Source organism: Carassius carassius, chromosome 8 (genome assembly GCF_963082965.1).
Source record: "Carassius carassius chromosome 8, fCarCar2.1, whole genome shotgun sequence".
NCBI classification, from domain to species: Eukaryota; Metazoa; Chordata; class Actinopteri; order Cypriniformes; family Cyprinidae; genus Carassius; species Carassius carassius.
In genome coordinates, this window is record NC_081762.1 from 36,392,366 (window position 1) to 36,418,028 (window position 25,663).

Consider the following 25,663-nt stretch of genomic DNA (forward strand, 5'->3'; position numbering starts at 1 on the left):
CTGCAGGACCGGGTAGTTGTAGCAATGTGGTCTGTGAAGCTTAACTGATGATCCATCACAACTCCTAGGTTTCTAGCTGTCCTCGAAGGAGTAATGGTTGATGAGCCCAGCTGTATAGAGAAGTTGTGATGAAGCAATGGGTTAGCTGGAATCACCAGGAGTTCTGTCTTCGTAAGGTTAAGCTGAAGGTGATGGTCATTCATCCAGCTAGAGATGTCACTCAGACAGGCTGAAATGCGAGCAGCTACCGTCGGGTCATCTGGTTGGAATGAGAGGTAGAGTTGGGTGTCATCAGCGTAGCAGTGATAAGAAAAGCCATGCTTCTGAATGACAGATCCTAATGATGTCATGTAGATGGAGAAGAGAAGTGGTCCAAGCACTGAGCCTTGAGGAACCCCAGTAGCAAGGTGGTGTGACTTTGAAACATCACCCCTCCAAGACACACTGAAGGATCTGTCAGAGAGGTAGGACTTAACCCACAGGAGTGCTGTTCCAGAGATGCCCATCTTTCTGAGGGTGGACAGGAGAATCTGGTGATTAACAGTGTCAAAAGCAGCAGAAAGGTCCAGTAAGATGAGTACCGAGGATTTTGAAGCTGCTCTTGCTAGTCGCAGGGCTTCAGTAACCGAGAGCAGAGCAGTCTCAGTTGAGTGGCCACTTTTGAAGCCAGATTGGTTGCTGTCCAGGAGGTTGTTCTGTACAAGGAATATAGAAAAAAAAAAAAAAAAAAAAACATAGCTGCCTTCCAAGCAGTTGACCTGGGTTCGATTCCCGGCCAACGCATGTCCTTTGGCTCGGGCTGATGTCGAAGCAGAACTCCTTCTGTGATCTGTGGCTCCTCCCAAAACTTTTGGATGGATCGTTCGGAAGCCGAAAAGAGCTAGCTCTCCCCGTCGGGGAATCGAACCACGGTCTTCCGCGTGACAGGCGGAGATACTGTCCACTATACTAACGAGGAGCTGCGCATGCTGCCGTTTCTTCCCCAACCGACGCTACTGCACCGACATAACTGAACAATGCATGGCTTTTTCTGACGCTGACACAGCCCTAGCACCGTCAAATTCCGGATGGACCCATCATTAGCTAAAGTCGCATAACATTTGGAACACTACCCGTTGCAGGGGTCATTGTTTGGCCTCTTTTTTTTTTTTAAATTGCGCTTTAAACAAAAAGGATTGTGTCAATGCAACTGAACAACATTAATTAGGAACACAGTGCGTCAATAAAGCAAAATGACAGTTAAAGGCATTTCAATCAAGTCAACGTTATCGCTGTACATGAAGTGTCCCCAGCTATGCCTGCCAGAGGCGACAGAGGCAAGGTACCAAAACTCGATCGGTGAAAAAATGGAGAAAAAACCCGGTGAGAAACCAGGCTCAGTCGGGGAGACAGTTCTCCTCTGGTCAGAAGAAACCAGCAAATCAGCTCCAGGCTGCAGAAAAGTCAGACTGTGCAGAAGAATCATCTGTTTCCTGTGGTCTTGTCCTGGTGGTCGTCTGAGACAAGGTCTTTACAGGGGATCTGTATCTGGGGCTCATCTAGTTGTCCCGGTCTCCGCTGTGTTTCAGGGCCATAGAGGTCCTTTCTAGGTGTTGATCAACCATCTTGTCTGGATACTGACTGGATCCGGGTGACTGAAGCGGCCCACTGATCTGGATACAGACTGGATCTGGTGGCTACGGTGACCTCGGAATAAGGGATTTCTTTAAAAGACTCTTTTATTCATATAAGATTTTCTCCAACTTTTCAGATGGAGGCATGAGAAAGAGATTGCCTTGATTGGGCTTGTGGTTATTGGTGGACCGAGTGGACTTTTGTGAGTTTTACTTCTCCCTTTTGGAGTGGGGGGGGGGGGCTGACGAAACGCATGTGGGCAGGCGTCGTCACCCTTGATGACCCTTGGCGAGCGTAGTGGTTTACCAGAGGCATCGCACAGGCCGGAGTGGTCGTAGACACAGCTCGAGTTTCTCTTCATTGTCGCATAAATCTTTCGCCTTTTACTAAAGATTTCCATGGAGGGGAATTTTTGCGAGTGACCTGTTTTTTTGGGTGCTCTGCTCACAGCAGAGCTACATCGAAATGTCAAGAGCAGAATCAATTTGGCCGTCCGCCAACACGCTGCAGGAGGGCGTGCCACTGGTCTTCGTCTGTATTTGCACTCTCTGCGTTTGCGCTGTCAGCACTTAATGTTTATTTAGCTGGCATGGGAAGGCAGCACTTTCTTGTACGTGACGGGATGCAAACTCTGGAAGGCTCTCTTTAGTGACGGGTCCAAACAAAGATCTCATCAGCTCCTCTAGCCCTATCGGCGACTCGTGCACTTCGAGCCTTCTTAACGACGGCGCAAGTGGCTGACTGCTGACTGCGTTGGTGGTATAGTGGTGAGCATAGCTGCCTTCCAAGCAGTTGACCCGGGTTCGATTCCCGGCCAATGCAAGTCCTTTGGCTCGGGCTGATGTCGAAGCAGAACTCCTTCTGTGACCTGTGGCTCCTCCCAAAACTTTTGGATGGATCATTCGGAAGCCGAAAAGAGCTAGCTCTCCCCGTCGGGGAATCGAACCCCGGTCTTCCGCGTGACAGGCGGAGATACTGTCCACTATACTAACGAGGAGCTGCGCATGCTGCCGTTTCTCCCCCAACCGACGCTACTGCACCGACATAACTGAACAATGCATGGCTTTTCTGACGCTGACACAGCCCTAGCACCGTCAAATTCCGGGTGGACCCATCATTAGCTAAAGTCGCATAACATTTGGAACACTACCCGTTGCAGGGGTCATTGTTTGGACTCTTTTTTTTTTTTTTTTTTTTTTAAATAGTGCTTTAAACAAAAAGGATTGTGTCAATGCAACTGAACAACATTAATTAGGAACACAGTGCATCATAAAGCAAAATGACAGTTAAAGGCATTTCGTCATTGAAATCGGTGATGTCATCATTCAGCTATGTTCAGTTTAAATAGTATCTGTGCAATAATTTGCAATCAAGTCAACGATATCGCTGTACATGAAGTGTCCCCAGCTATGCCTGCCAGAGGCGACAGAGGCAAGGAACCAAAACTCGATCGGTGAAAAAATGGAGAAAAAACCCGGTGAGAAACCAGGCTCAGTCGGGGAGACAGTTCTCCTCTGGTCAGAAGAAACCAGCAAATCAGCTCCAGGCTGCAGAAAAGTCAAACTGTGCAGAAGAATCATCTGTTTCCTGTGGTCTTGTCCTGGTGGTCGTCTGAGACAAGGTCTTTACAGGGGATCTGTATCTGGGGCTCATCTAGTTGTCCCGGTCTCCGCTGTGTTTCAGGGCCATAGAGGTCCTTTCTAGGTGTTGATCAACCATCTTGTCTGGATACTGACTGGATCCGGGTGACTGAAGCGGCCCACTGATCTGGTTACAGACTGGATCTGGTGGCTACGTTGACCTCGGAATAAGGGATTTCTTTAAAAGACTCTTTTATTCATATAAGATTTTCTCCAACTTTTCAGATGGAGGCATGAGAAAGAGATTGCCTTGATTGGGCTTGTGGATATTGGTGGACCGAGTGGACTTTTGTGAGTTTTACTTCTCCCTTTTGGAGTGGGGGGGGGGGGGGGGGCTGACGAAACGCATGTGGGCAGGCGTCGTCACCCTTGATGACCCTTGGCGAGCGTAGTGGTTTACCAGAGGCATCACACAGGCCGGAGTGGTCGTAGACACAGCTCGAGTTTCTCTTCATTGTTGCATAAATCTTTCGCCTTTTACTAAAGATTTCCATGGAGGGAACTTTTGCGAGTGACCTGTATTTTTGGGTGCTCTGCTCACAGCAGAGCTACATCGAAATGTCAAGAGCAGAATCAATTGTCTGGATACTGACTGGATCCGGGTGACTGAAGCGGCCCACTGATCTGGATACAGACTGGATCTGGTGGCTACGGTGACCTCAGAATAAGGGATTTCTTTAAAAGACTCTTTTATTCATATAAGATTTTCTCCAACTTTTCAGATGGAGGCATGAGAAAGAGATTGCCTTGATTGGGCTTGTGGTTATTGGTGGACCGAGTGGACTTTTGTGAGTTTTACTGCTCCCTTTTGGAGTGGGGGGGGGGGCTGACGAAACGCATGTGGGCAGGCGTCGTCACCCTTGATGACCCTTGGCGAGCGTAGTGGTTTACCAGAGGCAGCGCACAGGCTGGAGTGGTCGTAGACACAGCTCGAGTTTCTCTTCATTTTAAATTGCGCTTTAAACAAAAAGGATTGTGTCAATGCAACTGAACAACATTAATTAGGAACACAGTGCGTCAATAAAGCAAAATGACAGTTAAAGGCATTTCGTCATTGAAATCGGTGATGTCATCATTCAGCTAAGTTCAGTTTAAATAGTATCTGTGCAATAATTTGCAATCAAGTCAACGATATCGCTGTACATGAAGTGTCCCCAGCTATGCCTGCCAGAGGCGACAGAGGCAAGGAACCAAAACTCGATCGGTGAAAAAATGGAGAAAAAACCCGGTGAGAAACCAGGCTCAGTCGGGGAGACAGTTCTCCTCTGGTCAGAAGAAACCAGCAAATCAGCTCCAGGCTGCAGAAAAGTCAGACTGTGCAGAAGAATCATCTGTTTCCTGTGGTCTTGTCCTGGTGGTCGTCTGAGACAAGGTCTTTACAGGGGATCTGTATCTGGGGCTCATCTAGTTGTCCCGGTCACCGCTGTGTTTCAGGGCCATAGAGGTCCTTTCTAGGTGTTGATCAATCATCTTGTCTGGATACTGACTGGATCCGGGTGACTGAAGCGGCCCACTGATCTGGATACAGACTGGATCTGGTGGCTACGGTGACCTCGGAATAAGGGATTTCTTTAAAAGACCCTTTTATTCATATAAGATTTTCTCCAACTTTTCAGATGGAGGCATGAGAAAGAGATTGCCTTGATTTGGCTTGTGGTTATTGGTGGACCGAGGGGACTTTTGTGAGTTTTTCTCCTCCCTTTTGGAGTGGGGGGGGGGGGGGGGGGGGGCTGACGAAACACATGTGGGCAGGCGTCGTCACCCTTGATGACCCTTGGCGAGCGTAGTGGTTTACCAGAGGCAGCGCACAGGCCGGAGTGGTCGTAGACACAGCTCGAATTTCTCTTCATTGTCGCATAAATCTTTCGCCTTTTACTAAAGATTTCCGTGTAGGGGAACTTTTGCGAGTGACCTGTATTTTTGGGTGCTCTGCTCACAGCAGAGCTACATCGAAATGTCAAGAGCAGAATCAATTTGGCCGTCCGCCAACACGCTGCAGGAGGGCGTGCCACTGGTCTTCGTCTGTATTTGCACTCTCTGCGTTTTCGCTGTCAGCACTTAATGTTTATTTAGCTGGCATGGGAAGGCAGCACTTTCTTGTACGTGACGGGATGCAAACTCTGGAAGGCTCTCTTTAGTGACGGGTCCAAACAATCTCATCAGCTCCTCTAGCCCTATCGGCGACTCGTGCACTTCGTGCCTTCTTAGCGACTGCGCAAGTGGCTGACTGCTGACTGCGTTGGTGGTATAGTGGTGAGCATAGCTGCCTTCCAAGCAGTTGACCCGGGTTCGATTCCCGGCCAACGCATGTCCTTTTGCTTGGGCTGATGTCGAAGCAGAACTCCTTCTGTGACCTGTGGCTCCTCCCAAAACTTTTGGATGGATCGTTCGGAAGCCGAAAAGAGCTAGCTCTTCCGCGTGACAGGCGGAGATACTGTCCACTATACTAACGAGGAGCTGCGCCTGCTGCCGTTTCTCCCCCAACCGACGCTACTGCACCGACATAACTGAACAATGCATGGCTTTTTCTGACGCTGACACAACCCTAGCACCGTCAAATTCCGGATTGACCCATCATTAGTCGCATAACATTTGGAACACTACCCGTTGCATGGGTCATTGTTTGGACTCTTTTTTTTTTTTTTTTTTAAATTGCGCTTTAAACAAAAAGGATTGTGTCAATGCAACTGAACAACATTAATTAGGAACACAGTGCGTCAATAAAGCAAAATGACAGTTAAAGGCATTTCGTCATTGAAATCGGTGATGTCATCATTCAGCTAAGTTCAGTTTAAATAGTATCTGTGCAATAATTTGCAATCAAGTCAACGATATCGCTGTACATGAAGTGTCCCCAGCTATGCCTGCCAGAGGCGACAGAGGCAAGGAACCAAAACTCGATCGGTGTAAAAATGGAGAAAAAACCCGGTGAGAAACCAGGCTCAGTCGGGGAGACAGTTCTCCTCTGGTCAGAAGAATCCGGCAAATCAGCTCCAGGCTGCAGAAAAGTCAGACTGTGCAGAAGAATCATCTGTTTCCTGTGGTCTTGTCCTGGCGGTCGTCTGAGACAAGGTGTTTACAGGGGATCTGTATCTGGGGCTCATCTAGTTGTCCCGGTCTCCGCTGTGTTTCAGGGCCATAGAGGTCCTTTCTAGGTGTTGATCAACCATCTTGTCTGGATACTGACTGGATCCGGGTGACTGAAGCGGCCCACTGATCTGGATACAGACTGGATCTGGTGGCTACGTTGACCTCGGAATAAGGGATTTCTTTAAAAGACCCTTTTATTCATATAAGACTTTCTCCAACTTTTCAGATGGAGGCATGAGAAAGAGATTGCCTTGATTTGGCTTGTGGTTATTGGTGGACCGAGGGGACTTTTGTGAGTTTTTCTCCTCCCTTTTGGAGTGGGGGGGGGGGGGGCTGACGAAACACATGTGGGCAGGCGTCGTCACCCTTGATGACCCTTGGCGAGCGTAGTGGTTTACCAGAGGCAGCGCACAGGCCGGAGTGGTCGTAGACACAGCTCGAATTTCTCTTCATTGTCGCATAAATCTTTCGCCTTTTACTAAAGATTTCCGTGTAGGGGAACTTTTGCGAGTGACCTGTATTTTTGGGTGCTCTGCTCACAGCAGAGCTACATCGAAATGTCAAGAGCAGAATCAATTTGGCCGTCCGCCAACACGCTGCAGGAGGGCGTGCCACTGGTCTTCGTCTGTATTTGCACTCTCTGCGTTTGCGCTGTCAGCACTTAATGTTTATTTAGCTGGCATGGGAAGGCAGCACTTTCTTGTACGTGACGGGATGCAAACTCTGGAAGGCTCTCTTTAGTGACGGGTCCAAACAAAGATCTCATCAGCTCCTCTAGCCCTATCGGCGACTAGTGCACTTCGAACCTTCTTAGCGACGGCGCAAGTGGCTGACTGCTGACTGCGTTGGTGGTATAGTGGTGAGCATAGCTGCCTTCCAAGCAGTTGACCCGGGCTCGATTCCCGGCCAACGCATGTCCTTTGGCTCGGGCTGATGTCGAAGCAGAACTCCTTCTGTGACCTGTGGCTCCTCCCAAAACTTTTGGATGGATCATTCGGAAGCCGAAAAGAGCTAGCTCTCCCCGTCGGGGAATCAAACCCCGGTCTTCCGCGTGACAGGCGGAGATACTGTCCACAATACTAACGAGGAGCTGCGCATGCTGCCGTTTCTCCCCCAACCGACGCTACTGCACCGACATAACTGAACAATGCATGGCTTTTTCTGACGCTGACACAGCCCTAGCAACGTCCAATTCCGGATTGACCCATCATTAGCTAAAGTCGCATAACATTTGGAACACTACCCGTTGCAGGGATCATTGTTTGGACTCTTTTTTTTTTTTTTTTTTTTTTAATTGCGCTTTAAACAAAAAGGATTGTGTCAATGCAACTGAACAACATTAATTAGGAACACAGTGCGTCAATAAAGCAAAATGACAGTTAAAGGCATTTCGTCATTGAAATCGGTGATGTCATCATTTAGCTAAGTTCAGTTTAAATAGTATCTGTGCAATAATTTGCAATCAAGTCAATGATATCGCTGTAAATGAAGTGTCCCCAGCTATGCCTGCCAGAGGCGACAGAGGCAAGGAACCAAAACTCGATCGGTGAAAAAATGGAGAAAAAACCCGGTGAGAAACCAGGCTCAGTCGGGGAGACAGTTCTCCTCTGGTCAGAAGAAACCACCAAATCAGCTCCAGGCTGCAGAAAAGTCAGACTGTGCAGAAGAATCATCTGTTTCCTGTGGTCTTGTACTGGTGGTCGTCTGAGACAAGGTCTTTACAGGGGATCTGTATCTGGGGCTCATCTAGTTGTCCCGGTCTCCGCTGTGTTTCAGGGCCATAGAGGTCCTTTCTAGGTGTTGATCAACCATCTTGTCTGGATACTGACTGGATCCGGGTGACTGAAGCGGCCCATTGATCTGGATACAGACTGGATCTGGTGGCTACGGTGACCTCGGAATAAGGGATTTCTTTAAAAGACTCTTTTATTCATATAAGATTTTCTCCAACTTTTCAGATGAAGGCATGAGAAAGAGTGGCGCCGATACAGGATGGCTGCCTCCGTGACGTGCTCTGCAGTTGTTTTTGTGTTTTTGTTAGTTTGTCCTGTCTTTAGTTATATTCCTGCAATCAGTTTCACCAGGGACGAATTGCTGGATATTCGGCAACACACATCTCCCGATATTTCACCGGTTTTCGACTATTCTGATGTTTTGCTGGACATTCTTGTCGGCGGAGCGGCTGCCCTGATCACACGCTTCAAGAGGACGCGCAAGCGGGGAAAGCGAGCGGGAGCGCTCGTGAGACTCAGAAAACGCGGATTTCGAACGCCGTTGCCTAGCATCCATCTGGCAAATCTCCGCTCTCTACCCAACAAAATGGACGAACTGCTTCTGCTCTCTCGGACAAATAAAGATTTCTCCCACTCTGCTGCTCTGTGTTTCACGGAAACTTGGCTGAATGACACCATACCGGACAGCGCGCTCCATCTGCCGGACTTTCAGCTGTTTAGAGCGGATCGCGACGCAGAATCAACGGGGAAATCGCGCGGCGGCGGGACATGCTTTTACATCAATGAACGGTGGTGTACAGATGTAACTGTGTTAAAGAAGACGTGCTGCTCAAATCTCGAAACGCTCTTCATTAACTGCAAGCCGTTCTATTCGCCGCGGGAGTTTCATTCGTTCATTCTGGTTAGTGTTTACATCCCTCCTCAAGCGCACATGAGCTCAGCTTTACAGAAACTCGCTGAGCAGATCACAGAGACAGAACAACAACACCCAGACTCTGTTTTAATCATTCTTGGGGACTTTAATAAAGCCAATCTCTCCCGTGAACTGCCAAAATACAGACAGCATGTTACTTGTCCCACAAGAGACAGTAATATATTGGATCACTGTTACACAACAATAAAGGATGCATTTCACTCTGTTTCACGAGCAGCTTTGGGACGTTCTGATCACCTTCTGGTTCATCTTATACCGACCTACAGGCAGAAACTAAAATCAGCTAAACCTGTATTAAGGACTGTAAAAAGATGGACTAATGAAGCAGAGCAGGATTTACAATCTTGTTTTGACCTCACTGATTGGAGTGTTTTTGAAGCTGCTGTCACCGATCTGGACGAACTCACAGAGACCGTAACATCATATATCAGTTTCAGTGAGGATATGTGTATTCCTACCAAGACTCAACTAAATTACAACAATGACAAACCGTGGTTCACTGCAAAACTCAGACAGCTCCGTCAGGCCAAAGAAGATGCTTACAGGAAGGGGGACAATGTCTTGTATAAACAGGCTAAATACACACTGGAAAAGGAGATCAAAGTGGCAAAGAGGAATTATTCTGAAAAAATAAGGACTCAGTTCACTTCGAACGACTCCGCATCAGTGTGGAAAAGCCTAAAGAAGATCACCAATTACAAGACACCACCCCCCAGCACTGTGGAAAATCAACGACTGGCAGACGATCTGAACGAGTTTTACTGCAGGTTTGAAAGAACACCCATCACCTGCCCTGAACACCTCTCCACACAACCGTTCACACCAATAACAACTCCTGCAACCAACCCTGAATGCCTCTCCAAACAAACGTTCACACCATTCACAGCTCCTGCAACCAACCCTGAATGCCTCTCCACACAACCATTCACACCATTAACATCTCCTGTAACCCATCCTGATCACCTCTCCAATCAACCGCTCTCACCATTCACAACTCCTGCAACCAACCCTGAATGCCTCTCCAAACAACTGTTCACACCACTCACAACTCCTGCAACCCACCCTGAACACCTCTCCAATCAAGCGCTCTCACCATTCACACCTCCTGCATCCCCCCTCTCCCCCACACCTGCAATACAGATCAGCGAGGATGCGGTGCGCCAGGTCTTCCGGAAGCAGAAAAGGAAAAAAGCACCAGGCCCAGATTGTGTTACACCAGCCTGTCTGAAATCCTGTGCTGACCAGCTGGCCCCCATCTTCACAAAGATCTTCAACAGATCGCTGGAGCTGTGCGAAGTCCCTTCATGCTTCAAACGCTCCACCATCATCCCCATCCCAAAGAAATCCAAAATTACAGGACTAAATGACTACAGGCCTGTGGCTCTAACGTCTGTAGTCATGAAGTCATTTGAAAAACTGGTGCTGGCCCACCTGAAGGACATCACTGGACCCTTGCTGGATCCTCTTCAGTTTGCCTACAGAGCAAACAGGTCTGTGGACGATGCAGTAAACATCGGACTGCATTATGTTCTGCAACACCTAGACAGACCGGGGACCTATGTGAGGATCCTGTTTGTGGACTTCAGCTCTGCCTTCAACACGATCATCCCAAACCTCCTCCTGCCCAAACTAACTCAGCTCTCCGTGCCCACCTCCGTCTGTCAGTGGATCAACAGCTTCCTGACAGACAGGCAGCAGCTAGTGAGGCTGGGAAAATACACATCCAGCACCCGTACAATCAGCACCGGAGCTCCCCAGGGCTGTGTTCTCTCCCCACTGCTCTTCTCCCTGTACACTAATGACTGCACATCTAAGGACCCCTCTGTCAAGCTCCTGAAGTTTGCAGATGACACCACACTCATCGGCCTCATTCAGGACGGTGACGAGTCTGCTTACAGACAGGAGGTTAAAGAGCTGGCTGTCTGGTGCAGTCTCAACAACCTGGAGCTTAACACACTCAAAACAGTGGAGATGATCGTGGACTTCAGGAGAAAGCCCCCTGCACTCCCCCCACTCACCATCATGAACAGCACTGTGACTGCAGTGGAGTCATTCAGGTTCCTGGGCACCACTATCTCTCAGGACCTGAAGTGGGACATTCACATTGACTCCATTGTGAAAAAGGCCCAGCAGAGGTTGTACTTCCTTCGCCAGCTGAGGAAGTTTAACCTGCCACAGGATCTGCTGAAACAGTTCTACTCCACCATCATCGAATCCATCCTCTGCACTTCAGTAACTGTCTGGTTCAGCTCAGCGTCTAAATCTGACCTCAGAAGACTACAGAGGGTAGTCCGGACTGCTGAGCGAATTATCGGTACAACCCTCCCATCTATTCAAGAACTGTACTTATCCAGAGTGAGCAAAAGGGCTGTTAAAATCACTCTGGACCCCTCACATCCAGCACACTCCCTCTTTGAACTGTTGCCATCTGGTCGACGCTACAGAGCACTGAGCACCAGAACGACCAGACACAGGAACAGTTTCTTCCCTCAGGCAATCCATCTTATGAACAGCTGATAATAACTGTGGGACACACTACACTATTTATATTTATATACACTACACTTTTTATCCAACACACATACTTAGCGTACACGTAAATCTTTTGCACATAATATACATGTACATACATGGAACACACTATACTACTTATATTTATATTTATATACACATACACTTATTTATCCAAAGACACATACTTAGCGTACAGTTACAATTTTTCCACATAATATACATGTACATACATAAATGCTCTTTTTAATATACCTGCCATACATTGTCAATTTGTATATTGTCAATCCTTACCCACCTATTTGTATTTTTTTGTATTTTTTATTCCTTATTGTGTTTTTTGTTCTGTCGCTGTTATGTTGCACTGCGGAGCTCTGTCACGAAAACAAATTCCTCGTATGTGTGAACATACCTGGCAATAAAGCTCATTCTGATTCTGATTCTGAAGAGATTGCCTTGATTTGGCTTGTGGTTATTGGTGGACCGAGGGGACTTTTGTGAGTTTTTCTCCTCCCTTTTGGAGTGGGGGGGGGGGGGGGGGGGGGGGCTGACGAAACGCAAGTGGGCAGGCGTCGTCACCCTTGATGACCCTTGGCGAGCGTAGTGGTTTACCAGAGGCAGCACACAGGCCGGAGTGGTCGTAGACACAGCTCGAGTTTCTCTTCATTGTTGCATAAATCTTTCGCCTTTTACTAAAGATTTCCGTGGAGGGGAACTTTTGCGAGTGACCTGTATTTTTGGGTGCTCTGCTCACAGCAGAGCTACATCGAAATGTCAAGAGTAGAATCAATTTGGCCGTCCGCCAACACGCTGCAGGAGGGCGTGCCACTGGTCTTCGTCTGTATTTGCACTCTCTGCGTTTGCGCTGTCAGCACTTAATGTTTATTTAGCTGGCATGGGAAGGCAGCACTTTCTTGTACGTGATGGGATGCAAACTCTGGAAGGCTCTCTTTAGTGACGGGTCCAAACAAAGATCTCATCAGCTCCTCTAGCCCTATCGGCGACTCGTGCACTTCGACTCGTGCACTTCGAGCCTTCTTAGCGACGGCGCAAGTGGCTAACTGCTGACTGCGTTGGTGGTATAGTGGTGAGCATAGCTGCCTTCCAAGCAGTTGACCCGGGTTCGATTCCCGGCCAACGCATGTGCTTTGGCTCGGGCTGATGTCGAAGCAGAACTCCTTCTGTGACCTGTGGCTCCTCCCAAAACTTTTGGATGGATCATTCGGAAGCCGAAAAGAGCTAGCTCTCCCCGTCGGGGAATCGAACCCCGGTCTTCCGCATGACAGGCGGAGATACTGTCCACTATACTAACGAGGAGCTGCGCATGCTGCCGTTTCTCCCCCAACCGACGCTACTGCACCGACATAACTGAACAATGCATGGCTTTTTCTGACGCTGACACAGCCCTAGCACCGTCAAATTCCGGATGGACCCATCATTAGCTAAAGTCGCATAACATTTGGAAAACTACCCGTTGCAGGGGTCATTGTTTGGACTCTTTTTTTTTTTTTTAAATCACGCTTTAAACAAAAAGGATTGTGTCAATGCAACTGAACAACATTAATTAGGAACACAGTGCGTCAATAAAGCAAAATGACAGATAAAGGCATTTCGTCATTGAAATCGGTGATGTCATCATTCAGCTAAGTACAGTTTAAATAGTATCTGTGCAATAATTTGCAATCAAGTCAACGATATCGCTGTACATGAAGTGTCCCCAGCTATGCCTGCCAGAGGCGACAGAGGCAAGGAACCAAAACTCGATCGGTGAAAAAATGGAGAAAAAACCCGGTGAGAAACCAGGCTCAGTCGGGGAGACAGTTCTCCTCTGGTCAGAAGAAACCAGCAAATCAGCTCCAGGCTGCAGAAAAGTCAGACTGTGCAGAAGAATCATCTGTTTCCTGTGGTCTTGTCCTGGTGGTCGTCTGAGACAAGGTCTTTACAGGGGATCTGTATCTGGGGCTCATCTAGTTGTCCCAGTCTCCGCTGTGTTTCAGGGCCATAGAGGTCCTTTCTAGGTGTTGATCAACCATCTTGTCTGGATACTGACTGGATCCGGGTGACTGAAGCGGCCCACTGATCTGGATACAGACTGGATCTGGTGGCTACGGTGACCTCGGAATAAGGGATTTCTTTAAAAGACTCTTTTATTCATATAAGATTTTCTCCAACTTTTCAGATGGAGGCATGAGAAAGAGATTGCCTTGATTGGGCTTGTGGTTATTGGTGGACCGAGTGGACTTTTGTGAGATTTACTCCTCCCTTTTGGAGTGGGGGGGGCGGGGGGGGGCTGACGAAACGCATGTGGGCAGGCGTCGTCACCCTTGATGACCCTTGGCGAGCGTAGTGGTTTACCAGAGGCATCGCACAGGCCGGAGTGGTCGTAGACACAGCTCGAGTTTCTCTTCATTGTCGCATAAATCTTTCGCCTTTTACTAAAGATTTCCGTGGAGGGGAACTTTTGCGAGTGACCTGTATTTTTGGGTGCTCTGCTCATAGCAGAGCTACATCGAAATGTCAAGAGCAGAATCAGTTTGGTCGTCCGCCAACACGCTGCAGGAGGGCGTGCCACTGGTCTTCGTCTGTATTTGCACTCTCTGCGTTTGCGCTGTCAGCACTTAATGTTTATTTAGCTGGCATGGGAAGGCAGCACTTTCTTGTACGTGACGGGATGCAAACTCTGGAAGGCTCTCTTTAGTGACGGGTCCAAACAAAGATCTCATCAGCTCCTCTAGCCCTATCGGCACTCGTGCACTTCGAGCCTTCTTAGCGACGGCGCAAGTGGCTAACTGCTGACTGCGTTGGTGGTATAGTGGTGAGCATAGCTGCCTTCCAAGCAGTTGATCCGGGTTCGATTCCCGGCCAACGCATGTGCTTTGGCTCGGGCTGATGTCGAAGCAGAACTCCTTCTGTGACCTGTGGCTCCTCCCAAAACTTTTGGATGGATCATTCGGAAGCCGAAAAGAGCTAGCTCTCCCCGTCGGGGAATCGAACCCCGGTCTTCCGCATGACAGGCGGAGATACTGTCCACTATACTAACGAGGAGCTGCGCATGCTGCCGTTTCTCCCCCAACCGACGCTACTGCACCGACATAACTGAACAATGCATGGCTTTTTCTGACGCTGACACAGCCCTAGCACCGTCAAATTCTGGATGGACCCATCATTAGCTAAAGTCGCATAACATTTGGAACACTACCCGTTGCAGGGGTCATTGTTTGGACTCTTTTTTTTTTTTTTTTTAAATTGCGCTTTAAACAAAAAGGATTGTGCCAATGCAACTGAACAACATTAATTAGGAACACAGTGCGTCAAAAAAGCAAAATGACAGTTAAAGGCATTTCGTCATTGAAATCGGTGATGTCATCATTCAGCTAAGTTCAGTTTAAATAATATCTGTGCAATAATTTGCAATCAAGTCAACGATATCGCTGTACATGAAGTGTCCCCAGCTATGCCTGCCAGAGGCGACAGAGGCAAGGAACCAAAACTCGATCGGTGAAAAAATGGAGAAAAAACCCGGTGAGAAACCAGGATCAGTCGGGGAGACAGTTCTCCTCTGGTCAGAAGAAACCAGCAAATCAGCTCCAGGCTGCAGAAAAGTCAGACTGTGCAGAAGAATCATCTGTTTCCTGTGGTCTTGTCCTGGTGGTCGTCTGAGACAAGGTCTTTACAGGGGATCTGTATCTGGGGCTCATCTAGTTGTCCCGGTCTCCGCTGTGTTTCAGGGCCATAGAGGTCCTTTCTAGGTGTTGATCAACCATCTTGTCTGGATACTGACTGGATCCGGGTGACTGAAGCGGCCCACTGATCTGGATACAGACTGGATCTGGTGGCTACGGTGACCTCGGAATAAGGGATTTCTTTAAAAGACTCTTTTATTCATATAAGATTTTCTCCAACTTTTCAGATGGAGGCATGAGAAAGAGATTGCCTTGATTGGGCTTGTGGTTATTGGTGGACCGAGTGGACTTTTGTGAGTTTTACTCCTCCCTTTTGGAGTGGGGGGGGGGGGCTGACGAAACGCATGTGGGCAGGTGTCGTCACCCTTGATGACCCTTGGCGAGCGTAGTGGTTTACCAGAGGCAGCGCACAGGCCGGAGTGGTCGTAGACACAGCTCGAGTTTCTCTTCATTATCGCCTAAATCTTTCGCCTTTTACTAAAGATTTCCGTGGAGGGGAACTTTTGCGAGTGACCTGTATTTTTGGGTGCTCTGCTCACAGCAGAGCTACATCGAAATGTCAAGAGCAGGATCAATTTGGCCGTCCGCCAACACGCTGCAGGAGGGCGTGTCACTGGTCTTCGTCTGTATTTGCACTCTCTGCGTTTGCGCTGTCAGCACTTAATGTTTATTTAGCTGGCATGGGAAGGCCGCACTTTCTTGTACGTGACGGGATGCAAACTCTGGAAGGCTCTCTTTAGTGACGGGTCCAAACAAAGATCTCATCAGCTCCTCTTGCCCTATCGGCGACTCGTGCACTTCGAGCCTTCTTAGCGACGGCGCAAATGGCTGACTGCTGACTGCGTTGGTGGTATAGTGGTGAGCATAGCTGCCTTCCAAGCAGTTGACCCGGGTTCGATTCCCGGCCAACGCATGTCCTTTGGCTCGGGCTGATGTCGAAGCAGAACTCCTTCTGTGACCTGTGGCTCCTCCCAAAACTTTTGGATGGATCATTCGGAAGCCGAAAAGAGCTAGCTCTCCCCGTCGGTGAATCGAACCCCGGTCTTCCACGTGACAGGCGGAGATACTGTCCACTATACTAACGAGGAGCTGCGCATGCTGCCGTTTCTCCCCCAACCGACGCTACTGCACCGACATAACTGAACAATGCATGGTTTTTTCTGACGCTGACACAGCCCTAGCACCGTCAAATTCCGGATGGACCCATCATTAGCTAAAGTCGCATAACATTTGGAACACTACCCGTTGCAGGGGTCATTGTTTGGACTCTTTTTTTTTTTTTTTTTTTTTTAAATTGCGCTTTAAACAAAAAGGATTGTGCCAATGCAACTGAACAACATTAATTAGGAACACAGTGCGTCAATAAAGCAAAATGACAGTTAAAGGCATTTCGTCATTGAAATCGGTGATGTCATCATTCAGCTAAGTTCAGTTTAAATAGTATCTGTGCAATAATTTGCAATCAAGTCAACGATATCGCTGTACATGAAGTGTCCCCAGCTATGCCTGCCAGAGGCGACAGAGGCAAGGAACCAAAACTCGATCGGTGAAAAAATGGAGAAAAAACCCGGTGAGAAACCAGGCTCAGTCGGGGAGAGAGTTCTCCTCTGGTCAGAAGAAACCAGCAAATCAGCTCCAGGCTGCAGAAAAGTCAGACTGTGCAGAAGAATCATCTGTTTCCTGTGGTCTTGTCCTGGTGGTCGTCTGAGACAAGGTCTTTACAGGGGATCTGTATCTGGGGCTCATCTAGTTGTCCCGGTCTCCGCTGTGTTTCAGGGCCATAGAGGTCCTTTCTAGGTGTTGATCAACCATCTTGTCTGGATACTGACTGGATCCGGGTGACTGAAGCGGCCCACTGATCTGGATACAGACTGGATCTGGTGGCTACGGTGACCTTGGAATAAGGGATTTCTTTAAAAGACTCTTTTATTCATATAAGATTTTCTCCAACTTTTCAGATGGAGGCATGAGAAAGAGATTGCCTTGATTGGGCTTGTGGTTATTGGTGGACCGAGTGGACTTTTGTGAGTTTTACTTCTCCCTTTTGGAGTGGGGGGGGGGGCTGACGAAACGCATGTGGGCAGGCGTCGTCACCCTTGATGACCCTTGGCGAGCGTAGTGTTTTACCAGAGGCATCGCACAGGCCGGAGTGGTCGTAGACACAGCTCGAGTTTCTCTTCATTGTCGCATAAATCTTTCGCCTTTTACTAAAGATTTCCATGGAGGGGAACTCTTGCGAGTGACCTGTATTTTTGGGTGCTCTGCTCACAGCAGAGCTACATCGAAATGTCAAGAGCAGAATCAATTTGGCCGTCCGCCAACACGCTGCACGAGGGCGTGCCACTGGTCTTCGTCTGTATTTGCACTCTCTGCGTTTGCGCTGTCAGCACTTAATGTTTATTTAGCTGGCATGGGAAGGCAGCACTTTCTTGTACGTGACGGGATGCAAACTCTGGAAGGCTCTCTTTAGTGACGGGTCCAAACAAAGATCTCATCAGCTCCTCTAGCCCTATCGGCGACTCGTGCACTTCGAGCCTTCTTAACGACGGCGCAAATGGCTGACTGGTGACTGCGTTGGTGGTATAGTGGTGAGCATAGCTGCCTTCCAAGCAGTTGACCCGGGTTCGATTCCCGGCCAACGCAAGTCCTTTGGCTCGGGCTGATGTCGAAGCAGAACTCCTTCTGTGACCTGTGGCTCCTCCCAAAACTTTTGGATGGATCATTCGGAAGCCGAAAAGAGCTAGCTCTCCCCGTCGGGGAATCGAACCCCACTATACTAACGAGGAGCTGCGCATGCTGCCGTTTCTCCCCCAACCGACGCTACTGCACCGACATAACTGAACAATGCATGGCTTTTTCTGAAGCTGACACAGCCCTAGCACCGTCAAATTCCGGATGGACCCATCATTAGCTAAAGTCGCATAACATTTGGAACACTACCCGTTGCAGGGGTCATTGTTTGGACTCTTTTTTTTTTTTTAAATTGCGCTTTAAACAAAAAGGATTGTGTCAATGCAACTGAACAACATTAATTAGGAACACAGTGCGTCAATAAAGCAAAATGACAGTTAAAGGCATTTCGTCATTGAAATCGGTGATGTCATCATTCAGCTAAGTTCAGTTTAAATAGTATCTGTGCAATAATTTGCAATCAAGTCAACGATATCGCTGTACATGAAGTGTCCCCAGCTATGCCTGCCAGAGGCGACAGAGGCAAGGAACCAAAACTCGATCGGTGAAAAAATGGAGAAAAAACCCGGTGAGAAACCAGGCTCAGTCGGGGAGACAGTTCTCTGGTCAGAAGAAATCAGCAAATCAGCTCCAGGCTGCAGAAAAGTCAGACTGTGCAGAAGAATCATCTGTTTCCTGTGGTCTTGTCCTGGTGGTCGTCTGAGACAAGGTCTTTACAGGGGATCTGTATCTGGGGCTCATCTAGTTGTCCCGGTCTCCGCTGTGTTTCAGGGCCATAGAGGTCCTTTCTAGGTGTTGATCAACCATCTTGTCTGGATACTGACTGGATCCGGGTGACTGAAGCGGCCCACTGATCTGGATACAGACTGGATCTGGTGGCTACGGTGACCTTGGAATAAGGGATTTCTTTAAAAGACTCTTTTATTCATATAAGATTTTCTCCAACTTTTCAGATGGAGGTATGAGAAAGAGATTGCCTTGATTGGGCTTGTGGTTATTGGTGGACCGAGTGGACTTTTGTGAGCTTTACTTCTCCCTTTTGGAGTGGGGGGGGGGGGGGCTGACGAAACACATGTGGGCAGGCGTCGTCACCCTTGATGACCCTTGGCGAGCGTAGTGGTTTACCAGAGGCATGGCACAGGCCGGAGTGGTCGTAGACACAGCTCTAGTTTCTCTTCATTGTCGCATAAATCTTTCGCCTTTTACTAAAGATTTCCATGGAGGGGAACTTTTGCGAGTGACCTGTATTTTTGGGTGCTCTGCTCACAGCAGAGCTACATCGAAATGTCAAGAGCAGAATCAATTTGGCCGTCCGCCAACACGCTGCAGGAGGGCGTGTCACTGGTCTTCGTCTGTATTTGCACTCTCTGCGTTTGCGCTGTCAGCACTTAATGTTTATTTAGCTGGCATGGGAAGGCAGCACTTTCTTGTACGTGAAGGGATGCAAACTCTGGAAGGCTCTCTTTAGTGACGGGTCCAAACAAAGATCTCATCAGCTCCTCTAGCCCTATCGGCGACTCGTGCACTTCGAGCCTTCTTAGCGACGGCACAAGTGCCTGACTGCTGACTGCTGACTGCGTTGGTGGTATAGTGGTGAGCATAGCTGCCTTCCAAGCAGTTGACCCGGGTTCGATTCCCGGCCAACTCATGTCCTTTGGCTCGGGCTGATGTCGAAGCAGAACTCCTTCTGTGACCTGTGGCTCCTCCCAAAACTTTTGGATGGATCATTCGGAAGCCGAAAAGAGCTAGCTCTCCCCGTCGGGGAATCGAACCCCGGTCTTCCGCGTGACAGGCGGAGATACTGTCCACTATACTAACGAGGAGCTGCGCATGCTGCCGTTTCTCCCCCAACTGACGCTACTGCACCGACATAACTGAACAATGCATGGTTTTTTCTGACGCTGACACAGCCCTAGCACCGTCAAATTCTGGATGGACCCATCATTAGCTAAAGTCGCATAACATTTGGAACACTACCCGTTGCAGGGGTCATTGTTTGGACTCTTTTTTTTTTTTTTTTTAAATTGCGCTTTAAACAAAAAGGATTGTGCCAATGCAACTGAACAACATTAATTAGGAACACAGTGCGTCAAAAAAGCAAAATGACAGTTAAAGGCATTTCGTCATTGAAATCGGTGATGTCATCATTCAGCTAAGTTCAGTTTAAATAATATCTGTGCAATAATTTGCAATCAAGTCAACGATATTGCTGTACATGAAGTGTCCCCAGCTATGCCTGCCAGAGGCGACAGAGGCAAGGAACCAAAACTCGATCGGTGAAAAAATGGAGAAAAAACCCGGTGAGAAACCAGGATCAGTCGGGGAGACAGTTCTCCTCTGGTCAGAAGAAACCAGCAAATCAGCTCCAGGCTGCAGAAAAGTCAGACTGTGCAGAAGAATCATCTGTTTCCTGTGGTCTTGTCCTGGTGGTCGTCTGAGACAAGGTCTTTACAGGGGATCTGTATCTGGGGCTCATCTAGTTGTCCCGGTCTCCGCTGTGTTTCAGGGCCATAGAGGTCCTTTCTAGGTGTTGATCAACCATCTTGTCTGGATACTGACTGGATCCGGGTGACTGAAGCGGCCCACTGATCTGGATACAGACTGGATCTGGTGGCTACGGTGACCTCGGAATAAGGGATTTCTTTAAAAGACTCTTTTATTCATATAAGATTTTCTCCAACTTTTCAGATGGAGGCATGAGAAAGAGATTGCCTTGATTGGGCTTGTGGTTATTGGTGGACCGAGTGGACTTTTGTGAGTTTTACTCCTCCCTTTTGGAGTGGGGGGGGGGGCTGACGAAACGCATGTGGGCAGGTGTCGTCACCCTTGATGACCCTTGGCGAGCGTAGTGGTTTACCAGAGGCAGCGCACAGGCCGGAGTGGTCGTAGACACAGCTCGAGTTTCTCTTCATTATCGCCTAAATCTTTCGCCTTTTACTAAAGATTTCCGTGGAGGGGAACTTTTGCGAGTGACCTGTATTTTTGGGTGCTCTGCTCACAGCAGAGCTACATCGAAATGTCAAGAGCAGGATCAATTTGGCCGTCCGCCAACACGCTGCAGGAGGGCGTGTCACTGGTCTTCGTCTGTATTTGCACTCTCTGCGTTTGCGCTGTCAGCACTTAATGTTTATTTAGCTGACATGGGAAGGCCGCACTTTCTTGTACGTGACGGGATGCAAACTCTGGAAGGCTCTCTTTAGTGACGGGTCCAAACAAAGATCTCATCAGCTCCTCTTGCCCTATCGGCGACTCGTGCACTTCGAGCCTTCTTAGCGACGGCGCAAATGGCTGACTGCTGACTGCGTTGGTGGTATAGTGGTGAGCATAGCTGCCTTCCAAGCAGTTGACCCGGGTTCGATTCCCGGCCAACGCATGTCCTTTGGCTCGGGCTGATGTCGAAGCAGAACTCCTTCTGTGACCTGTGGCTCCTTCCAAAACTTTTGGATGGATCATTCGGAAGCCGAAAAGAGCTAGCTCTCCCCGTCGGTGAATCGAACCCCGGTCTTCCACGTGACAGGCGGAGATACTGTCCACTATACTAACGAGGAGCTGCGCATGCTGCCGTTTCTCCCCCAACCGACGCTACTGCACCGACATAACTGAACAATGCATGGTTTTTTCTGACGCTGACACAGCCCTAGCACCGTCAAATTCCGGATGGACCCATCATTAGCTAAAGTCGCATAACATTTGGAACACTACCCGTTGCAGGGGTCATTGTTTGGACTCTTTTTTTTTTTTTAAATTGCGCTTTAAACAAAAAGGATTGTGTCAATGCAACTGAACAACATTAATTAGGAACACAGTGCGTCAATAAAGCAAAATGACAGTTAAAGGCATTTCGTCATTGAAATCGGTGATGTCATCATTCAGCTAAGTTCAGTTTAAATAGTATCTGTGCAATAATTTGCAATCAAGTCAACGATATCGCTGTACATGAAGTGTCCCCAGCTATGCCTGCCAGAGGCGACAGAGGCAAGGAACCAAAACTCGATCGGTGAAAAAATGGAGAAAAAACCCGGTGAGAAACCAGGCTCAGTCGGGGAGACAGTTCTCTGGTCAGAAGAAATCAGCAAATCAGCTCCAGGCTGCAGAAAAGTCAGACTGTGCAGAAGAATCATCTGTTTCCTGTGGTCTTGTCCTGGTGGTCGTCTGAGACAAGGTCTTTACAGGGGATCTGTATCTGGGGCTCATCTAGTTGTCCCGGTCTCCGCTGTGTTTCAGGGCCATAGAGGTCCTTTCTAGGTGTTGATCAACCATCTTGTCTGGATACTGACTGGATCCGGGTGACTGAAGCGGCCCACTGATCTGGATACAGACTGGATCTGGTGGCTACGGTGACCTTGGAATAAGGGATTTCTTTAAAAGACTCTTTTATTCATATAAGATTTTCTCCAACTTTTCAGATGGAGGCATGAGAAAGAGATTGCCTTGATTGGGCTTGTGGTTATTGGTGGACCGAGTGGACTTTTGTGAGCTTTACTTCTCCCTTTTGGAGTGGGGGGGGGGGGGGCTGACGAAACGCATGTGGGCAGGCGTCGTCACCCTTGATGACCCTTGGCGAGCGTAGTGGTTTACCAGAGGCATGGCACAGGCCGGAGTGGTCGTAGACACAGCTCTAGTTTCTCTTCATTGTCGCATAAATCTTTCGCCTTTTACTAAAGATTTCCATGGAGGGGAACTTTTGCGAGTGACCTGTATTTTTGGGTGCTCTGCTCACAGCAGAGCTACATCGAAATGTCAAGAGCAGAATCAATTTGGCCGTCTGCCAACACGCTGCAGGAGGGCGTGTCACTGGTCTTCGTCTGTATTTGCACTCTCTGCGTTTGCGCTGTCAGCACTTAATGTTTATTTAGCTGGCATGGGAAGGCAGCACTTTCTTGTACGTGAAGGGATGCAAACTCTGGAAGGCTCTCTTTAGTGACGGGTCCAAACAAAGATCTCATCAGCTCCTCTAGCCCTATCGGCGACTCGTGCACTTCGAGCCTTCTTAACGACGGCGCAAGTGGCTGACTGGTGACTGCGTTGGTGGTATAGTGGTGAGCATAGCTGCCTTCCAAGCAGTTGACCTGGGTTCGATTCCCGGCCAACGCATGTCCTTTGGCTCGGGCTGATGTCGAAGCAGAACTCCTTCTGTGACCTGTGGCTCCTCCCAAAACTTTTGGATGGATCGTTCGGAAGCCGAAAAGAGCTAGCTCTCCCCGTCGGGGAATCGAACCCCGGTCTTCCGCGTGACAGGCTGAGATACTGTCCACTATACCAACGAGGAGCTGCGCATGCTGCCGTTTCTCCCCCAACCGACGCTACTGCACCGACATAACTGAACAATGCATGGCTTTTTCTGACGCTGACACAGCCCTAGCACCGTCAAATTCCGGATGGACCCATCATTAGCTAAAGTCGCATAACATTTGGAACACTACCCGTTGCAGGGGTCATTGTTTGGACTCTTTTTTTTTTTAAATTGCGCTTTAAACAAAAAGGATTGTGCCAATGCAACTGAACAACATTAATTAGGAACACAGTGCGTCAATAAAGCAAAATGACAGTTAAAGGCATTTCGTCATTGAAATCGGTGATGTCATCATTCAGCTAAGTTCAGTTTAAATAGTATCTGTGCAATAATTTGCAATCAAGTCAACGTTATCGCTGTACATGAAGTGTCCCCAGCTATGCCTGCCAGAGGCGACAGAGGCAAGGAACCAAAACTCGATCGGTGAAAAAATGGAGAAAAAACCCGGTGAGAAACCAGGCTCAGTCGGGGAGACAGTTCTCCTCTGGTCAGAAGAAACCAGCAAATCAGCTCCAGGCTGCAGAAAAGTCAGACTGTGCAGAAGAATCATCTGTTTCCTGTGGTCTTGTCCTGGTGGTCGTCTGAGACAAGGTCTTTACAGGGGATCTGTATCTGGGGCTCATCTAGTTGTCCCGGTCTCCGCTGTGTTTCAGGGCCATAGAGGTCCTTTCTAGGTGTTGATCAACCATCTTGTCTGGATACTGACTGGATCCGGGTGACTGAAGCGGCCCACTGATCTGGATACAGACTGGATCTGGTGGCTACGGTGACCTCGGAATAAGGGATTTCTTTAAAAGACTCTTTTATTCATATAAGATTTTCTCCAACTTTTCAGATGGAGGCATGAGAAAGAGATTGCCTTGATTGGGCTTGTGGTTATTGGTGGACCGAGTGGACTTTTGTGAGTTTTACTGCTCCCTTTTGGAGTGGGGGGGGGCTGTCGAAACGCATGTGGGCAGGCGTCGTCACCCTTGATGACCCTTGGCGAGCGTAGTGGTTTACCAGAGGCATCGCACAGGCCGGAGTGGTCGTAGACACAGCTCGAGTTTCTCTTCATTGTCGCATAAATCTTTCGCCTTTTACTAAAGATTTCCATGGAGGGGAACTTTTGCGAGTGACCTGTATTTTTGGGTGCTCTGCTCACAGCAGAGCCACATCGAAATGTCAAGAGCAGAATCAATTTGGCCGTCCGCCAACACGCTGCAGGAGGGCGTGCCACTGGTCTTCGTCTGTATTTGCACTCTCTGCGTTTGCGCTGTCAGCACTTAATGTTTATTTAGCTGGCATGGGAAGGCCGCACTTTCTTGTACGTGACGGGATGCAAACTCTGGAAGGCTCTCTTTAGTGACGGGTCCAAACAAAGATCTCATCAGCTCCTCTAGCCCTATCGGCGACTCGTGCACTTCGAGCCTTCTTAGCGACGGCACAAGTGGCTGACTGCTGACTGCGTTGGTGGTATAGTGGTGAGCATAGCTGCCTTCCAAGCAGTTGACCCGGGTTCGATTCCCGGCCAACGCATGTCCTTTGGCTCGGGCTGATGTCGAAGCAGAACTCCTTCTGTGACCTGTGGCTCCTCCCAAAACTTTTGGATGGATCATTCGGAAGCCGAAAAGAGCTAGCTCTCCCCGTCGGGGAATCGAACCCCGGTCTTCCGCGTGACAGGCGGAGATACTGTCCACTATACTAACGAGGAGCTGCGCATGTTGCCATTTCTCCCCCAACCGACGCTACTGCACCGACATAACTGAACAATGCATGGCTTTTTCTGACGCTGACACAGCCCTAGCACCGTCAAATTCCGGATGGACCCATCATTAGCTAAAGTCGCATAACATTTGGAACACTACCCGTTGCAGGGGTCATTGTTTGGACTCTTTTTTTTTTTTTTAAATTGCGCTTTAAACAAAAAGGATTGTGTCAATGCAACTGAACAACATTAATTAGGAACACAGTGCGTCAATAAAGCAAAATGACAGTTAAAGGCATTTCGTCATTGAAATCGGTGATGTCATCATTCAGCTAAGTTCAGTTTAAATAGTATCTGTGCAATAATTTGCAATCAAGTCAACGATATCGCTGTACATGAAGTGTCCCCAGCTATGCCTGCCAGAGGCGACAGAGGCAAGGAACCAAAACTCGATCGGTGAAAAAATGGAGAAAAAACCCGGTGAGAAACCAGGCTCAGTCGGGGAGACAGTTCTCTGGTCAGAAGAAATCAGCAAATCAGCTCCAGGCTGCAGAAAAGTCAGACTGTGCAGAAGAATCATCTGTTTCCTGTGGTCTTGTCCTGGTGGTCGTCTGAGACAAGGTCTTTACAGGGGATCTGTATCTGGGGCTCATCTAGTTGTCCCGGTCTCCGCTGTGTTTCAGGGCCATAGAGGTCCTTTCTAGGTGTTGATCAACCATCTTGTCTGGATACTGACTGGATCCGGGTGACTGAAGCGGCCCACTGATCTGGATACAGACTGGATCTG

The 25,663-nt window shown here is 48.6% G+C and overlaps 1 long non-coding RNA gene and 26 other non-coding genes across 27 annotated transcripts in view; 21 read left to right on the top strand and 6 right to left on the bottom strand.

Moving 5' to 3' along the window:
- LOC132144824 (uncharacterized) overlaps window positions 1-25,663 on the bottom strand; it is a 61,234-nt gene that overhangs the window by 28,623 nt on the left and 6,948 nt on the right. Inside the window, exon 2 of the long non-coding RNA XR_009434417.1 lies at window positions 3,390-3,442. This is a non-coding gene — a long non-coding RNA (uncharacterized LOC132144824). The remainder of the gene's footprint in view (window positions 1-3,389; window positions 3,443-25,663) is intronic.
- On the top strand, window positions 1,957-2,071 carry LOC132146058 (U5 spliceosomal RNA). Its single transcript, XR_009434808.1, has one exon. It is a non-coding gene; the product is annotated as a U5 spliceosomal RNA (small nuclear RNA).
- trnag-ucc (transfer RNA glycine (anticodon UCC)) lies at window positions 2,365-2,436 on the top strand. Its single transcript has one exon. It is a non-coding gene; the product is annotated as a tRNA-Gly (tRNA).
- Window positions 2,540-2,611, bottom strand: trnad-guc (transfer RNA aspartic acid (anticodon GUC)). The gene has a single exon. It is a non-coding gene; the product is annotated as a tRNA-Asp (tRNA).
- LOC132146095 (U5 spliceosomal RNA) lies at window positions 3,691-3,804 on the top strand. The gene has a single exon (XR_009434843.1). It is a non-coding gene; the product is annotated as a U5 spliceosomal RNA (small nuclear RNA).
- Window positions 5,086-5,200, top strand: LOC132145991 (U5 spliceosomal RNA). The gene has a single exon (XR_009434747.1). It is a non-coding gene; the product is annotated as a U5 spliceosomal RNA (small nuclear RNA).
- Window positions 5,491-5,562, top strand: trnag-ucc (transfer RNA glycine (anticodon UCC)). Its single transcript has one exon. It is a non-coding gene; the product is annotated as a tRNA-Gly (tRNA).
- Window positions 6,779-6,893, top strand: LOC132145992 (U5 spliceosomal RNA). Its single transcript, XR_009434748.1, has one exon. It is a non-coding gene; the product is annotated as a U5 spliceosomal RNA (small nuclear RNA).
- LOC132145910 (U5 spliceosomal RNA) lies at window positions 12,171-12,285 on the top strand. The gene has a single exon (XR_009434669.1). It is a non-coding gene; the product is annotated as a U5 spliceosomal RNA (small nuclear RNA).
- Window positions 12,593-12,664, top strand: trnag-ucc (transfer RNA glycine (anticodon UCC)). Its single transcript has one exon. It is a non-coding gene; the product is annotated as a tRNA-Gly (tRNA).
- Window positions 12,768-12,839, bottom strand: trnad-guc (transfer RNA aspartic acid (anticodon GUC)). The gene has a single exon. It is a non-coding gene; the product is annotated as a tRNA-Asp (tRNA).
- LOC132145772 (U5 spliceosomal RNA) lies at window positions 13,914-14,028 on the top strand. Its single transcript, XR_009434539.1, has one exon. It is a non-coding gene; the product is annotated as a U5 spliceosomal RNA (small nuclear RNA).
- On the top strand, window positions 14,321-14,392 carry trnag-ucc (transfer RNA glycine (anticodon UCC)). Its single transcript has one exon. It is a non-coding gene; the product is annotated as a tRNA-Gly (tRNA).
- On the bottom strand, window positions 14,496-14,567 carry trnad-guc (transfer RNA aspartic acid (anticodon GUC)). The gene has a single exon. It is a non-coding gene; the product is annotated as a tRNA-Asp (tRNA).
- Window positions 15,639-15,753, top strand: LOC132145892 (U5 spliceosomal RNA). Its single transcript, XR_009434652.1, has one exon. It is a non-coding gene; the product is annotated as a U5 spliceosomal RNA (small nuclear RNA).
- trnag-ucc (transfer RNA glycine (anticodon UCC)) lies at window positions 16,047-16,118 on the top strand. Its single transcript has one exon. It is a non-coding gene; the product is annotated as a tRNA-Gly (tRNA).
- LOC132146004 (U5 spliceosomal RNA) lies at window positions 17,369-17,483 on the top strand. The gene has a single exon (XR_009434758.1). It is a non-coding gene; the product is annotated as a U5 spliceosomal RNA (small nuclear RNA).
- Window positions 17,777-17,848, top strand: trnag-ucc (transfer RNA glycine (anticodon UCC)). Its single transcript has one exon. It is a non-coding gene; the product is annotated as a tRNA-Gly (tRNA).
- Window positions 19,057-19,172, top strand: LOC132145950 (U5 spliceosomal RNA). Its single transcript, XR_009434709.1, has one exon. It is a non-coding gene; the product is annotated as a U5 spliceosomal RNA (small nuclear RNA).
- trnad-guc (transfer RNA aspartic acid (anticodon GUC)) lies at window positions 19,648-19,719 on the bottom strand. Its single transcript has one exon. It is a non-coding gene; the product is annotated as a tRNA-Asp (tRNA).
- On the top strand, window positions 20,790-20,904 carry LOC132145893 (U5 spliceosomal RNA). Its single transcript, XR_009434653.1, has one exon. It is a non-coding gene; the product is annotated as a U5 spliceosomal RNA (small nuclear RNA).
- Window positions 21,198-21,269, top strand: trnag-ucc (transfer RNA glycine (anticodon UCC)). Its single transcript has one exon. It is a non-coding gene; the product is annotated as a tRNA-Gly (tRNA).
- On the top strand, window positions 22,510-22,625 carry LOC132145951 (U5 spliceosomal RNA). The gene has a single exon (XR_009434710.1). It is a non-coding gene; the product is annotated as a U5 spliceosomal RNA (small nuclear RNA).
- On the top strand, window positions 22,919-22,990 carry trnag-ucc (transfer RNA glycine (anticodon UCC)). Its single transcript has one exon. It is a non-coding gene; the product is annotated as a tRNA-Gly (tRNA).
- LOC132145924 (U5 spliceosomal RNA) lies at window positions 24,228-24,342 on the top strand. Its single transcript, XR_009434683.1, has one exon. It is a non-coding gene; the product is annotated as a U5 spliceosomal RNA (small nuclear RNA).
- On the top strand, window positions 24,636-24,707 carry trnag-ucc (transfer RNA glycine (anticodon UCC)). The gene has a single exon. It is a non-coding gene; the product is annotated as a tRNA-Gly (tRNA).
- On the bottom strand, window positions 24,811-24,882 carry trnad-guc (transfer RNA aspartic acid (anticodon GUC)). Its single transcript has one exon. It is a non-coding gene; the product is annotated as a tRNA-Asp (tRNA).